The 15,794-nt window shown below is 45.8% G+C and overlaps 1 protein-coding gene and 1 pseudogene across 1 annotated transcript in view; one reads left to right on the forward strand and one right to left on the reverse strand.

The window, feature by feature from the left end:
- The window catches only part of LOC117662297 (uncharacterized), a 270,416-nt gene that overhangs the window by 63,905 nt on the left and 190,717 nt on the right, over window positions 1-15,794 (reverse strand). The window lies entirely within an intron of this gene.
- LOC148114799 (uncharacterized) lies at window positions 9,499-10,710 on the forward strand (annotated as a pseudogene).

Here is a 15,794-nt window from a genome sequence, read left to right on the forward strand (position 1 = left end):
GTTTGTTTTTTTTTATTATTAATAAAAATTTTTAAAAAAAACCAAAAACAAATGTCTCACTTAGCAACAAAAATGTTGGGCTCAATTGTGGTTGTAAATCAAGGACTACCTGCAAAATACTCTTCAGAGAATCTTAGGGGTTAAATTCAAAATAAAACTTTTGTAACTGTGTATAATTCTAAAACATATCAATAAAGATGAGATAATTATTAAGATGTATGCTATGGCTGCAAATGTTTTGTTCAATTCTAGAAAAAAAGCATAGCACTGATGCAAATGAACTTGGAGAAAATACAGCAATAGCAAAACTAAAAGTATACAGTACATACAAACACAAATTTAACTAAATTCAAGCTACAATGGCTCCCATATATATTACACATTATGCAGCAAAGCAAAAATAAACATTTAGAGCATGGCTTCTAAAGTTTACACCAATAGATACTGCGAATTCATAGGAGAACAAAGAAAGGGAAGTTTTAAAAATCCAATATTTATTCGTATTTATTTTGGTCTCCTCCCTCCTTTCTTTTCTTTTACTATTTATAAATAATAAGAGCTTTTGTTACTAAGCTCAAACTTTTATATTTCTCTTTTCTTTTTTAATATTATGAAAAAAAATTATTTTGTTTGGTATCTTTTATTAATATTACAGTATTTACTCTCTTCAGCTTCTTCCTTCTAGTGTTCTGTTTCATCTGCTAGGTACATTTCATTAATATAATCAGGCAGTGTTTCCATCACCATAACCATCTGTAGTCAAAGAAACAAGTTTCCTCGTCATTCCTTTTAAGACTCTCTTCCACCATTACCGTTGAATTAGTAGTGACACAAATATCTCCAAATGCCCATCAGCTCAAGTCTGCATCCTCACTCCCCACCATCTCTTCACTGTTACATGATCTGCACAAATAGCAAACACATGAATACTAAGAGTTGGGAGAAATTTCTGCATAACATTTGAAAATGTTTAAGGAACTGAAATGCAGCTCTAAATTTTCCCCTCAGTTTTAAAGCAGATCCATATTTTTTTCTCCAAATTACTTTTGATATTTTGCAACTACAACCTAGCTGGCTCTTCCTAAGAAAGAGAACTGAAGATGGCAGCAGAAGAAGGCAGGAGTGGAACTGATTTGTATATAATTTTAGATATGCTGTATGATAATATTTCACAGTGCATCTTTGCAGAAATCAATAGTTTTAAATGAATTTTATTTGTCATAATAGTTGAGACAAACTGAATACAGTATATTGAATTACAGGTAACCCTGAACAGAACAGAGCAGAATAACAGTTGGAAAGGACCTTGGAGGTCTTCTAGTCCAACCTCAAGACAAAATCATTTAAGCAGTGGTGGGATTCAAGTAATTTAACAACCAGTTCTCTGCCCTAATGATTTCTTCCAACAACCAGTTTGCCAAACTGCTCAGAAAGTTAACAACCAGTTCTCCTGAAGTGGTGCGAACTGGCTGAATCCCACCACTGCATTTAAGTACTACAGCTGAGTACTTAAGTACTTAATGCTGAGTGGTAGGAGCAAGCCCTTTAGTCTTTTAAAGAGTTATGAATGGAGCAAAGGGCTGGATACGTGAGAAGCCCAACACTCAGGCAAAACATCTTTCCTCCCCCTGCAAGAGATGCAGATTTCAATCTCAAAATGTTTCACTACAGAACATTTGCCAGAACTTCTTATCACCTGATGTGTTAATCCTGCCCTGATTCCCCTGTTCATCAGCAGTGATGAACTCTAATTCTGTTATCCTGAGCCTTGACTCTGAAGGCTCTGCTACCTGGTGGATCTTGGCTATTAATGCCTCGAAATGCCTTTTTCTTCCCTTCCCTTTTCTTTTTTTCTTTGCAAATAAGCATCATGGTCTATTTAAGGCTATCATTCACAGACAGATTAAACACTTCAGAACCAATGAATTATATTCATGCCTGAGGGACATCATCACAAGAATTCACACACATGCTTAAGAAAGAAAGTATTTCTTCTGCTGTAGTTGATGCTAGGATTTAGCAAGACAAATCTAATTTGGAATTCTGCAAAACCAAAAATGCTTATTTCAATGGTTTTAACTCATATGCAATTATATATTTAGATACATATTTATTCATATGTATGTGTTTATGTATTTACATTGATGAAAAGTGCAACTCAACATTCAGAGAAGTGTGAAATTGTACTGACAGCTGAATTTGACTCTATCTTATTCTAAGGCAATGTGGATTGATGGCATTTTGCAAGTCACATAAAGCAAAAGCTGGTCTATTAATTTAGAAACTAGGTCAAGTCTCAAATTCAAAATGGTGCTGGTAGATGGAATTTGGTTGTTAGGATCGGTCCCTAATTCCCTCCGGCTCCAAGATCACAAATGCCATTAGCCCCCATCTCTTTCTCACACCTAGCAATGCTCAATATGACAGTGCTACAGTAGAAATACTGTGCTAGGTTGCATTAGACAGATAAGGCCTTCTGCACTGGAATTTGCAAGATTCACTCTCCTCATAGCTTCTTGCACCCACCACTCCATTTCTACTCCCCAATCTTTTAAAAACAGTTTGAAAATTACATACACTGTTGCTGATCTAACAATGCTAACAGGAAAAAGCAAAAAAAATCCTCACAGTTCCTGGAGAAACAAGCATTCCTTCTCTCTCTCTCTCTCTCTCTCTCTCTCTCACACACACACACACACACACACACACACAGAGAGAGAGAGAGAGAGAGAGAGAGAGAGAGAGAGAGAGAGAGAGAGAGAGAGAGAGATGGGAGGGGGATAGATAAATTGCTTGCAAAACATTTCCCCAATTAATGTCCTTGTTTCATACCGCCCATATGGAAATTTTTATTTATATATATTGTAACCTGTTTAGAATTACTATTCATTCTGATGTTGGAACTGCTAAATAGGACATTAGACAAGATAATAGAGTAAAAGGACTACAAATTAAAGCACATAAGCACAAACTCTGTGCTTTTGCTGATGGCTTGCTATTGATGGTACAAGATTCCCTAGATAATATTGAATATGTTAAGAGGAAGATTAAAATTTTGGAGAGATGGCAGTTTAAAAATAAATAAACTAAAAATAACAATTTTGACTAAATATGTATGTGGAAGACAAGAAAAAATTGGAATGTAAAACTGGTTTTAAAGTTATGAAAAAGCTACAGTATTAGGGGGTGATTCTTACTAACAATATTTCTAAGTTATATAAAAAGAATTATGTTAAAATATGGAAGGAGATAAAGTTCGATTTAAGCAGATAAGGAGAACTAGATTTGTCATTGATAGGAAGAATTTCAGTAATTAAGATGAATGTACTACCTAGAATATTATTTTTATTCCAGACCATACTGATATTGGTTAATATCAAGGATACAGCTATAGAAGTGGTCAACAGTATTAAGTATCTGGGGGTGCAGATAACTAATAATTTGAATTGATCTCTCCACACTTCATCCTTAGTGAAGCATGCAAACCAGTGTCTGCATTTCCTACGTCGGATAAGGAGATCACATCTTTCCCCTTCTGTCCTGGCCACTTTTTACAGAGGCATGATTGAGAGCATTTTAACCAACTGCATCACTGTTTGGTTTGGTGGTAGCAGTGCCACAGATAGAGAGTCCATACAGAGAGTGGTAAAGACAGCTGAGAAGATTATAGGAAGCTCGCTTCCCATTATTCAGAATACTGTTTATAATTGCTATGTGCTTAGAGCTCAAAGAATTATTAGAGACCCCACACACCCATTTTATGGTCTGTTTCTGTTGCTCCCCTCTAGGAGGAGGTTTTGAAGTATTTCTAGCAGAACTACCCAATTCTGTAACAGCTTTGTTCTAGGGGTGAAATCCAGCAGGTTCTGACAGGATCTGGAGAACCGGTAGCAGAAATTTCGAGCAGTTCGGAGAACCGGTAGCAGAAATTTTGAATAGTTTGGAGAACCGGCAAATACCACCTCTGGCTGGCCCCAGAGTGGGGTGGGAATGGAGATTTTGCAATATCCTTCCCCCAGAAGTGGGAAGGGAATGGGGATTTTGCAGTATCTTTTCCCTGCCACGCCCACCAAACCATGCCCACCAAGCCACACCACATCATGCCCACCAAGCCACGCTCACAGAACTGGTAGTAAAAAAAATTGGATTTCACCACTGCTTTGTTTCCTATGCCATCCGTCTGGTAAACTTGCAAAATTCATTTTTCTGGCCATCTACATATATATATCCAAACTAAACTGTGTTGTTTCTCTGTGTCATATAATATAAGTGGGTATGTGGGTATATGCATAATTTATTTATTTATTTATTTATTTATCTGTCATGTTTATGTAATATATATTGGAGGTGGCGACCCTTTGAGAGCTGTATGCAACGAAATTTCATTTTAATGTATGCCGATTAGTGTACATTTAAAGTAACAATAAAGTTATTCTATGTCTAAGTCTAATTAGACAGATTTCCACATTCAAAATATTTATTTTATATAGCATTTTTGATAAATATGGTTGGTAAAGCTTATAACTATTTTGTTAGCGTTTGTAGCAATCCAACCAGCACACAAGTAAATAAGTCCGCAGAATTCATGTATAAAAGAAATTTCTTTATATACAGTACACAGTATACAGGGACTTAGATATTAAACCCTTGTCATGGGCAGATCATTCGCTCCTTCACTTGGACTTTCCTACCGCTTCCCCCTGCCACAGGGAGACGGAACCGACCAGATGGTTCCGTCCAGGCGCCTGATGGATCCTGAAAGGTTCCTGACAGAGCTTGGGCCGTTTCCTGAGACTCTGACACACGACTCGACTGAAGAGCTGGTGGTCGCCTGGGAGAGTGCGGCCGCCGGAGCTTTGGATCGTGTCGTGCCTTTGCGGCCTCTGACCCAATGCCGATCTCAATTGGCTCCTTGGTTCTCTGAGGAGCTGAGAGAGATGAAGCATCGGAAAAGACGCCTAGAGAGCATTTGGAGGATTAGTCATTCTGATTCCGACCGAACACAGGTGAGGTCTTATATCAAGACCTACCTAGTGGCGATAAAAGCGGCGAAATCCAAACATTTTTCTGCTCTTATCGCATCTGCAGAGAACCGCCCAGCCACCCTGTTTAGGGTGACCCACTCCCTTCTTCGGGGGGGGGGAGTGTGGGAAGATCCCTTGCAGGGTCGAGCTGAGGATTTTGTGCAATTCCTGCACGATAAAGTCGCTCGGATTCAGGAAGGCTTGGACTCCGACTGGGTGAGTCCGGGGGAGGAGACGAGGGTAGGTCTTGAGAATATTACCTGGGAGGAGTTTGATCCTGTGGCTCCCGAGGATGTGGACAGGGTTCTGGGTAGGATTAGTGCCGCCACATGTTTATTGGACCTGTGTCCCTCCTGGTTGGTACTGGCCTCCCGGGAGGTTACACGAGGCTGGCTCCAGGGGATTATAACTGCTTCTCTGAGTGAGGGTGCCTTTCCCGCCGCCTTGAAAGAGGCGGTGGTGAGGCCCCTCCTCAAGAAGCCTTCCCTGAATTAGCCAACTACCGTCCAGTCTCCAACCTTCGTTTTGTGGCGAAGGTTGTTGAGAGTGTGGTGGCACGACAACTGCCCGGGCACCTGGATGAAGCTATCTATCTAGACCCGTACCAGTCGGGCTTCAGGCAGGGGCACAGCACAGAAACGGCATTGGTCGCATTGGTGGATGATCTCTGGAGGGCTCGTGACAGGGGTCGCTCCTCTGTCCTAGTCCTATTAGATCTCTCTGTGGCTTTTGATACCATCGACCATGGTATCATGCTGCAGTGGTTGAGAGGGTTAGGAATAGGTGGCACCGTTTTGCGGTGGTTCTCCTCCTTCCTCTCCGACCGCTCGCAGTTTGTGTTGGCAGGGGGGCAGAGGTCGACCTCGAGGCGTCTCGCATGGGGAGTGCCACAAGCGTCGGTCCTCTCGCCCCTTCTGTTCAACATTTATATGAAGCTGCTGGGTGAGATCATCCGTGGTTTTGGGGTGAAGTGTCATCTGTACGCTGATGATACTCAGCTGTACATCTCCACCCCAGACCACCCCAATGATGCCCTTGATGTGATGTCTCGCTGCCTGGAGACCGTGCGGGTCTGGATGGGGAGGAACAGGCTCAGACTCAACCCGTCCAAGACCGAGTGGCTGTGGCTGCCGGCGTCCCGATATAGTCAGCAGGTGCCATCGCTGACTATTGGGGGTGAATCTTTGCCCCCCATAGAGAGGGCTCGCAATCTGGGTGTCCTCCTGGATGCACAGCTGTCTTTAGAATAACATATGATGGCCGTGGCCAGGGGGGCCTTTTATCAGGTTCGCCTGATCCGCCAGTTGCAGCCCTTTCTGGACCGGGACGCCTTGCGCACGGTCACTCACGCCCTCGTCACCTCCCGGCTGGACTATTGTAATGCTCTCTACATGGGGCTCTCCTTGAAGAGCCCTTGGAGGCTCCAACTGGTCCAGAATGCGGCCGCGCGGGTGGTTATGGGCGCAACTCATTGTGCCCGCGTGACACCCCTCCTGCGCGAGCTGCACTGGCTCCCAGTGATCTTCCGGGTGCAATTCAAGGTATTGGTCATCACCTTTAAAGCACTCCATGGCACAGGACCCGGGTACCTTCGAGACCAACTTCTGCCACCAATAGCCTCCCACCGGCCAGTTCGCTCCCACAGAGAGGGTCTCCTCAGGGTGCCATCAGCCAAGTTATGTCGGCTGGTGACACCCAGGGGGAGGGCCTTCTCTGTGGGAGCCCCAGCCCTGTGGAATGAACTGCCCCCGGAAATACGTAAGATCTCCGACCTCCGGGTGTTTCGCTGCGCACTGAAGACCCTGTTGTTCCGCCAGGCCGGGCTATCAATATAATAATTTCAAATTGGGATATTTTAAATTTTTTTGGGGGGGGGGTTAAACCGGCCAAATCTATTTAATTATTTTAATTTTTAATCATTGTTGTGTCTTGTGCTTTTAAATTGGCTGTACACTGCCCTGAGTCCTCCGGGAGAAGGGCGGTATAGAAATAAAATTATTATTATTATTATTATATAAAGCGTTATGCATGTATACAATACCCATGCAGCAGAAGCCAGAACCAGAACTCAGAATCCAGAAGCATAGAAGCAATATGATCACAGAAACAATAATAATCCTTAGATATATAAAGTTCAGTCAAGCTAAGTCACGCCCAGCTCTGAGCCATCTCCCCTGGCTCACAACAGATCATGTTTCTTAATCACCAAACAGTTCCAATTGGCTGACTTGTTGTTATGGCTATCCCAGCTCATAATTTCTTACACACTGACACTCCTTCCTTTATGACTGGAATAGACATAAAACCAAATAACTTAATATTCTTCCCATGGTGTACTCCACCCAATGGTTTGGCCATTATATCTGCCAGATTGTTCTCTGAAGAACAGTGAAGCAAGCTAATTAATTTACATTTGATGGCTTTTCTTACAATGCGGTATTTAATAGCCACATGCTTGCTTCTATTCTTTACTCTGTCACCTGATGCCATTTTAATGCAAGCACCATTACAGCTTCAGTTACTTTTATATTTAAACCCTTTAATAGCTGTATGTACCAAGTTAACTCTGAGCAAAGCTCAGAGCAATAAATTCTAAAACTGTAGAAATGGCTACAGTTGTTTGTTTTCTGGACTTCCAACCAATTAAAGTCCCTCCAAAAAATACCACAATCCCAGAATTGGACTTTCTGGTTTTCACATCACTGGCATAATCGCTGTCAACATACTGTGTTTCTCCAAAAAGATGACCTACCTTGAAAAGAAGCCCTATTATGTTTTTGAGTGCATGCAATCAAATTAAGCCCCACCCACAAAATTAGCCCTAATTAAGACCCCGCCCACCCTGGGGTACAGGGGGTGGGGTAAGGCACATAGGTAAAAAATAAGCTAGGGTGAGGATGGGGTGGAGCTGCCCTATTTACCAGGCCTCGCACACCCCAACACCTGCCTCACCTTCTTCTGCAGCCACTTGCCACTACTCGCACGCATCGCCCTGGCCTTCGTTTTGCCTTCAGATGTCTGCCAGATGACATCTGCAGCCGATAACAGAGCTCTTTATTTACTTTATTTTATTATTTACTATTTATTTTATTATATAAACATTCCCCCTTTTGTTATTTCTATCACTTATTCTAACTTTTAATCATGTCACTTTTTATTGAAAAACATTTTTGTTAGAATATTCATGACTGGGAAGACATGGTAACAAGGTCAGCCAATGAATAGGCATACCAACTAAGTCAGCCAATTGGGAGCTGAGACAGACTGGAGCCAGGGCATGTCTTAGTCTGCAGCTTCTGAGTCTGCGCAGAGAAAAGAGAAACTGAAACCAGTGTGTGTTAAGCTCTGAGCTGTGAAGCTGTCTCTGTAAACTTGTCTGCTGATCTGAGCTAAAATGAAACTGTGAATCTGCTGTTGGTATTGTAAATTTACTTCCTGTATTATTTTGAATATAAAGAAGTTAATGAATCCTGCTGCATCAGTTTATCTGTGTGTGCTTCTGGATTTGATTTTTGCAAGAAACTCTGACAATTTTCCTTCTATCCTACCTGGCTTCTAGTCGTGTCACCTATCTAAAACAAAGAAAAGAAAAGAAAAAGAAAAGAAAAGAGAGAGAAGGAAAAGTAAATCAGAAGAACAACAAAGAAAAGAAATCATTTATCCATTGTCTCTTGCCCGCTTCAATACTTTAGTTGCTATGCTTTTTTTAATTTGCCTCCCACCTTCCTCTCTAGGATCTTTTTTAAAAGTTTTTTATTAGTAATACAAATTAAAAACATTGGACATGGTGTGGCATCTCCAGTTTAAACATTTTTGTCAAGTTTTACCTTACAATTAATATAATTCCTTATCTCTATACAAGTTTATACTATTTATCACATTTCAAACATTTAGATTCTTACATCTGTGAAAGTTACTTAATACCAAATTCGATCTTAACTAACACAGAAAACTAGCGTAAACACTTCTAAAAATTCTACTCATCAATAATAATTTATCCCAGCATGTCAGCCTCCGCCTTTACTGCTTTGGCTGCCATAGTACCGGGAGGGGGGAGAGCTAGGTAGCATGGGGGGGGGAAAGCGTGCTGGAGGAATCTGGAGGAATCGAAAGCAATAGTTAAGCCACCGGACTGTAGCTTTGAAGCTGCTGTTGGGTCAACGGTCGTGGCATTCCTGATTGATGACGCTGCCAGACGTGTGCTTCCACCTGACCCCTGGGAGACCTTTGGATTGGATGATTTACGGTGGACAGTGGGAGGGGATGCTTTCTATATGCAATTTTCGTGCTTATTGCCTTAGATTCTGCTTTCCTTTGGTTGCGTTCACTTCATTTTCTAGTAAAAGTACCTTTCTCTATAAACAATGGAGTTTGGGTCATTCTTTCCTGGACTTTGAAGGAAGCACATCTGACATTAAGCAGAATCTATTCTCTAGCCATCCCGCATAAACACTGAGGGGGCTGAACCCAAAATATGTCTGACCAAGAGAGTGAAGAAGACCAGATGGGAGCTTCTGGCTCTACTATAATTTCACTTCAAGTGGAGAAGGAAGCTGCGGAATGGATGGAAAAAATTCGGCTGAGAGAAGAGCCAGAGGAAGCTAGATGGTTGAGGGGAGTAGGAAGGTTGCCGGACCTGGGGAGGACCCCCCAAGGACTAACCAGCTCCAGACCCCGTAAGGGAGAGTCAGTGTGGCTGCAAGAGCAAAAGGAGAGCCTCATGATTGCTCAAGTGATGCAACTCCTCCGCGATGCTGAGGAAAGCCGGAAAAGCCGTGAGTCTTATGTATTCCCTGTGGGGAAGGGAGGAGACTACTCCAGGCTGGATCCAGAAGAGACAGCCTGTGGGGGAGAGGAAGAGGAAGCTGGGGAAGAAACATCTCAGGCTTCTGGAGCTCAAGCGAGGGATGCAGCAGCCCAGGAACCCCCAGCCTTGCAGGCCCCACCCCGCAGATGCAAAAAGCCAAAAATTCCCCCCCTAACTGGAAAATATGATGGGAATCCGAAGACCTTGGGGCTTTTCTTGACCCAAGGGTGGAACCACATGCAGGACTGGGGGGAGGATTACTTATCAGATGCGGCATGAGTGAGATGCGTCATGAATGTCTTAGAGGGAGTAGCAGCTGAATGGATGGTGGTCCTCCACAATAATAACTCCCCCTTGCTTAGGAATTACAACCTGTTCATGGGGGCTCTTAGGAGGCAGTTTGAAGACCACCTAGCTGAGCAGAAAGCGAGACTCAGGATGAAGGGTATCCAGAAGGGCCGGAGATCGGTGGCAGAATACACCCAAGAATTTCGCGAACTGGCGCCCTACATGACAGGGTGGTCAGAAGCGGCCCTACTGGAGAGTTTCAAGGACGGACTAAATGAAGACATATACAAAGACTGTAGAGCACGGGGGGTCCCCGAAGACTTGCAGAGTTGGTACGTAGTAGCTGAGGATATGGAGATCGAGCTGGCCCGAAGCCGACTCCGAGGGGGCCGTGCAGGGGACCCGTCATCCTCCTTCTACCGCAAAGGAGCACCAAAGATGGGCGCAGGGAGAGCGGAATTCAAACCCAAATCGAAGCCCTTCACGTGCTTCAAATGTAGAAAGGTTTCTCCAAGCCAGTGCCAAAATCTAGCGGCTCAGGACCAAAGAAGGCTGACAAAGCACCCGCAAAAGCTCGTGAAACCGCCCTGAAAGGAGAAGTTGTTGAGTTCGCTCCCTGAAACCAGGGTGAGTTGGGAACTCCGACCACCACGGACGATAGTGGGACAGACTCTGACTCCGATGATCTGGTGAGTCACACTAAGGGCCCCATGCTCATCCCCATAGAAATAAGGGTGCCGTCCACAGGGGCACATGCGCAGATGGTAGCCCTATTAGACTCTGGGTGCACCAGGTGCATAATCAGCCCAGAAGTGGTGGAGAAAATGGGCCTGAAGCTAAAAACGTTAAAAAGGCCCATTGCGTTCTGCCAGTTGGACGGATCGATTGCAGGAGGGGGCCCAGCCAGCTTTGTGCATGAACCCATTGAAATGCAATTGGGGGGATCATGTAGAGACCCTCAGTTTTATTGTGGCCGCTGGCATGGAACGACCCCTCATACTTGGACTGCCCTGGCTCCGTAGATGGAACCCACGTGTTAACTGGAAGATGGGGGTTTTGCACATTCGCACTGGAAAATCGAGACTAGAGAGGGAAGAAACTCTCCTGGAGGATGGAGTAGAACACGAAAGGGCAGAAGTGGCAATAGGCCACATCGAAGGGGAGGAGAAGATTCCAAAGGAGTATTGGGATCTCCGAGAAGTTTTAGTGAAAGGGCCTCGGATATGCTGCCCCCCCACAGAGCTACGGACTGTACCATTGAAATACTCCCCGGGGTGAAGCTCCCCAAGCCAAAGATCTACCCCATGACCCCTCGAGAACTAGGGGAATTGCAAAAATTCATTGATAAAAACCTAGAATGGGGTTTTATCCAACCAGCCAGACCAAGGGTGGCGGCGCCTGTAATGTTCCGAGAAAAGAAAGATGGCTCCTTTCATTTGGTAGTTGATTATAGGAATCTCAACGCTATTTGCGTGGAAAACTACTCCCTGCCGCTCATGAAGGACATGCTAGCACACTTAGGAAAGGGGAAAATTTTCACCAAACTGGACTTACGAGAGGCATACTACAGAGTGAGAATTAAGGAGGGGGATGAATGGAAAACCGCGTTTAACTGCCCACTGAGATGTTTCCAGTTTCGAGTGCTCCCTTTTGAACTACAAGGAGCCCCTGCTGTGTTCATGCAATTGATTAACAAAGTAATGCATGAGCACCTGTATAAGGGGGTGCTGGTTTACTTGGATGACATTCTTATCTACTCTGAGAGCATGGACGACCATGTGAAATTGGTGCAAACTGTCCTGAAAAAACTCAGGGCTGCAGAACTATATGCCAAACTCTCTAAATGCGAGTTCCACCAAAGCAAAATTGACTATCTTGGATATCGCATATCGCATGAGGGAATAGAGATGGACCCTGGAAAAGTTCGGGCAGTATTGGAATGGGCCAAGCCACGCACCCGCAAACAACTACAAAGTTTCTTCGGATTTGCTAACTTCTATAGACAGTTTATCCCCTTGTTCGCCAAAATCGCACTGCCAATAACAAATCTTCTGAAAACAAAAGGTGAAGTAAGACCAAAGCCCTCATGAGCCCTTGAATGGACTATGGACTGTCAGGCGGAATTCGAAAAGTTGAAACGGTTGTTTGCTGCTGAACCAGTCCTCAAACATCCGGACATGGAAGAGCCTTTTGTAGTACAGGCTGATGCGAGCGACGTGGCAGTAGGAGCAGTACTTCTACAGAAGAATGCAGAAGGGAAATTATAACTGTGCCTATACATCCCGCAAATTGTCAGAGACCGAAAGGAGATGGGCCATATGGGAGAAGGAAGCTTTTGCAGTGCGATGGGCATTGTTAATGTGGAGACAATTTCTTGAAGGAGCTAAGCACCCTTTTGAAGTTTGGACTGACCATAAAAACTGGAGGCTTTGAAAACACCGCGTAAGCTGTCACCAAAGCAAGTTCACTGGGCTCAACATTTCAATTGTTTTAATTTCACTTTACGCTACCTTCCTGGTGGAAAGAACTTCATGGCGGATGCACTTTCCAGATTGCCTCAATACAACAGTACCAAGGAGGAAGTGGTTCGGCCTATCATACCTGTGACACAACTAGCAGCGCCAGTAACTACCAGAGCACAGATGAGGGCCGATCCAGCCTTCTTGGGCGATTTGCTTCAGAAACTACAAGAAGCTCTAAAGACTGACGAGTGGTTTCAAACCCACTCGAATGAATGTAAACTCCGTGATGGACTAGCTTGGATTGGGGCCAAATTGTATGTTCCGGCCAGTTTAAGAGTAGTGGTGTTGCAGCACGCTCATGACGCCAAGACGGCGGGACACTTTGGATTTGTTAAAACTCTACATCTCGTTAAAAGACAATTCTGGTGGCCTGCACTCAAAAAGGACATAGAGGCATATGTAGCTAGCTGTCCGGTGTGTGCCTCAGCTAAGAGACCTCCAGGGAAGCCACCTGGTTTACTTCAGAGTCTGGCAAGGCTAAATGCTCCTTGAAAAGAGATATCCTGTCGAGTCCTACCGGAGCTCACCATCGATGGGGGGTGTGGGAGACGAAGGAGTGGAGATAAGCAGCCGCAGCGAACACACAAACAGTTCCTGGATAGCAGCATTCAGGACGATGATTGATGACGTTGCCGGGCCTCTCCGATTCTGCTGTCCTCGCTGCTCTGGTGCTCGCAGCTGTTACTGTTAAGGGAGTGGGGGGTGCTTGATTGATAATCACCGGATGTATGTTTAAGGGGCTGAGTTTTTGTTAAATAGCGCTGTGGTGTGATTACACCCAGCGCTGACTTTGAACCAAAACACCGACTTGTACTTTACTTTTGACTGCAAGCTTATCATTGCCAAAGTAAACCCTGATTCTCTGTGCGTTACTGGTGATTATTTCCTATCGCAGTTCTGAACGAATGACAAGCCGAGAGAGAAAGTCAGTGCTTGGTTCCTTTTCGCAAGAGGTGAGGATTCCCTGTGGCTTTGCAGCAAAGGGGGATATGGCAGAAGGGACGGCCTTGGAAGAGCAGGAGTGTGGTGGAGATGTGGAGGGGGAGGAACCACTGATAGAGGAGGTGAAGGAGAGTGTGGAACAGTTGGCAGTGAAACCAAAAGTCAAGCAACCCAAGAGCGCCCCGCCCCGACTGGAGGAGGAGAGTTTTCCAGGACAACGGGCTCGGACGGGGGATTGGTGGCACAGCTCTGTTCTCCTCGGGCCGCGGATGCCAACGCCCCCTCGCTTGGGAGCGTCTTTCCAGGGCTGGAGGGAAAGACGATGGACTGAGGAGGATGAAGGGGATTGGGGGTATCCTGCCTCATCTGGTCCCAGCACCATGGATATGCTACGTGAGCGTTTTGGGGAATCTGGATTTCGTGACGCCCCATCCTGGCAGCCCTGGGTTGCAGGGCTGGAGCCTCCAGGTTCTTCTTGGCAGGATACAGGGGTGACTGCTTCGGAGACCCAATTTCGGCTCACAAGTCCTAAATTGAGGATGGAGCGGACCTCTAGACGATCCATGGACCAACCCCCTCCAGAACAAGACCAAGGTGCCTCGTCGGGAGACCTTGGAGCCGGTCCTGAGCCCCAACCAATGCAATTGGCAGGGGGCTTACCTGTTGGGGGTTGCGGGGCGATGAGGGACAGACCTAGGCAGACAGGAGAGCGACTGGAGCAGCGAGGACCCCAGGCCCCATGCCTTGGCCTCCGGGGGCCCCGCCGGGGCTGTGGATCCCGCAGGCCGTTTGGGGACCGCCTGCCCTGCAGACTTCCTTTGACGGAAGCCCTGAACGAGTGGCTCTTTTCTTAAGCCAGGTGATAAGCCATATGGACCAATATGGACAGTGGTATCCCTCCCAGTGGGCTATGGTGGTTGCTGTTACAGGGGTCCTGACGGGAGAAGCGGCTGAGTGGGTGGCAGGCCTCCATGCTAAACATGCAAGGGAACTCGTGGACATGGGACGATTTCTGGAGGCTCTTCGTGCCAGATTTGAAGACGAAACAAGCGCCCAGGTTGCAGAGGGGGATTTGTTTGCGCTTAAGCAACGGGGCGTACCAGCAAAGGAGTATGTACAGGAGTTCCGAAAGATTGCGGCTCGGTTGGTGGGGTGGCCAGAATGTCTTCTGGTGCACCAATTCCATAAAGGACTAGACCGTGATTTACGGCAAGCCTACGTGTACCGGGGCTTGCCCCCCAAGTTGAGTGTGTGGTACAAGGCAGCCATCGAATTGGACGTCGGTCTCCGAGAATTCCGTATACGGGGTGAAGGGGTTGCAAGTCAAGGAAAACGACCAGCAGAACGCACACAAACACCCAAGGAGACTAAACCGAATGCTGGCTCCGGCTTGGGGGAAAGGATCCAGCGGCCTGCGTTTCGTTGCTTCAGATGTAATCGCCTTGGTCATCGAGCAGCTGTCCTCATCCCATGCCCCGCAACTCGGACCAAAACCCCCCTCCTAGAGCTGTGTTGAGAGGCAGAGGCCGACCAACATCCGAACGGTCCCAAATGACTCGAACATCCTGTATGGAGAGGGATCCCCTGGCTACAGATACTAAGAAAGTGGTGGCGGAAAAATTCCCGATTGTGGCTGGGGATAGTGATGACGACGATGAGGACCAACACGACCCGATGGTGAGCGACCCCATCTGACCTTTTGTGGTACCAGTCGTACTCCGAAACCCATGGGCAACCACTGGACGCCGATATGAGGCATTGATTGATTCAGGGTGTACTCGTTGTTTAATTCGTAGGGCAATAGTTGACGAACTTGGGCTGCGGGTTGTGCGGTTGAGAACCCCTATTACATTTAAACAAATGGATGGTTCATTGCTGGGAGGGGCACCAGTGACTCATATAACAGAAAAGGTGCACCTCGATATTGGGGAGCACACCGAAACTATTCGGTTTATTATAGTGGAGAAAATGTTAGAACCAGTGATTTTAGGATTAGCATGGTTGGACAAGTGGGCTCCTACGATATGGTGGGAAGGGGGTTTTCGCAAACTTCGATTACCGTTGGGACCTCCCCCTACCAAGGAGGAAAAGGAGCCAGCAGGGGGAATAGAAGCAGAGAGCCCACCAGCAGACACGACGTATTCTAATGTGTATAGGGATCTCGCCAGAGTCTTTAGTGAGGAGGAATGTGAGACCCTGCCCCCTCACCGG

The sequence above is a fragment of the Pantherophis guttatus genome, chromosome 3 (assembly GCF_059756535.1).
Source record: "Pantherophis guttatus breed Tessera chromosome 3, ASM5975653v1, whole genome shotgun sequence".
NCBI classification, from domain to species: domain Eukaryota; kingdom Metazoa; phylum Chordata; class Lepidosauria; order Squamata; family Colubridae; genus Pantherophis; species Pantherophis guttatus.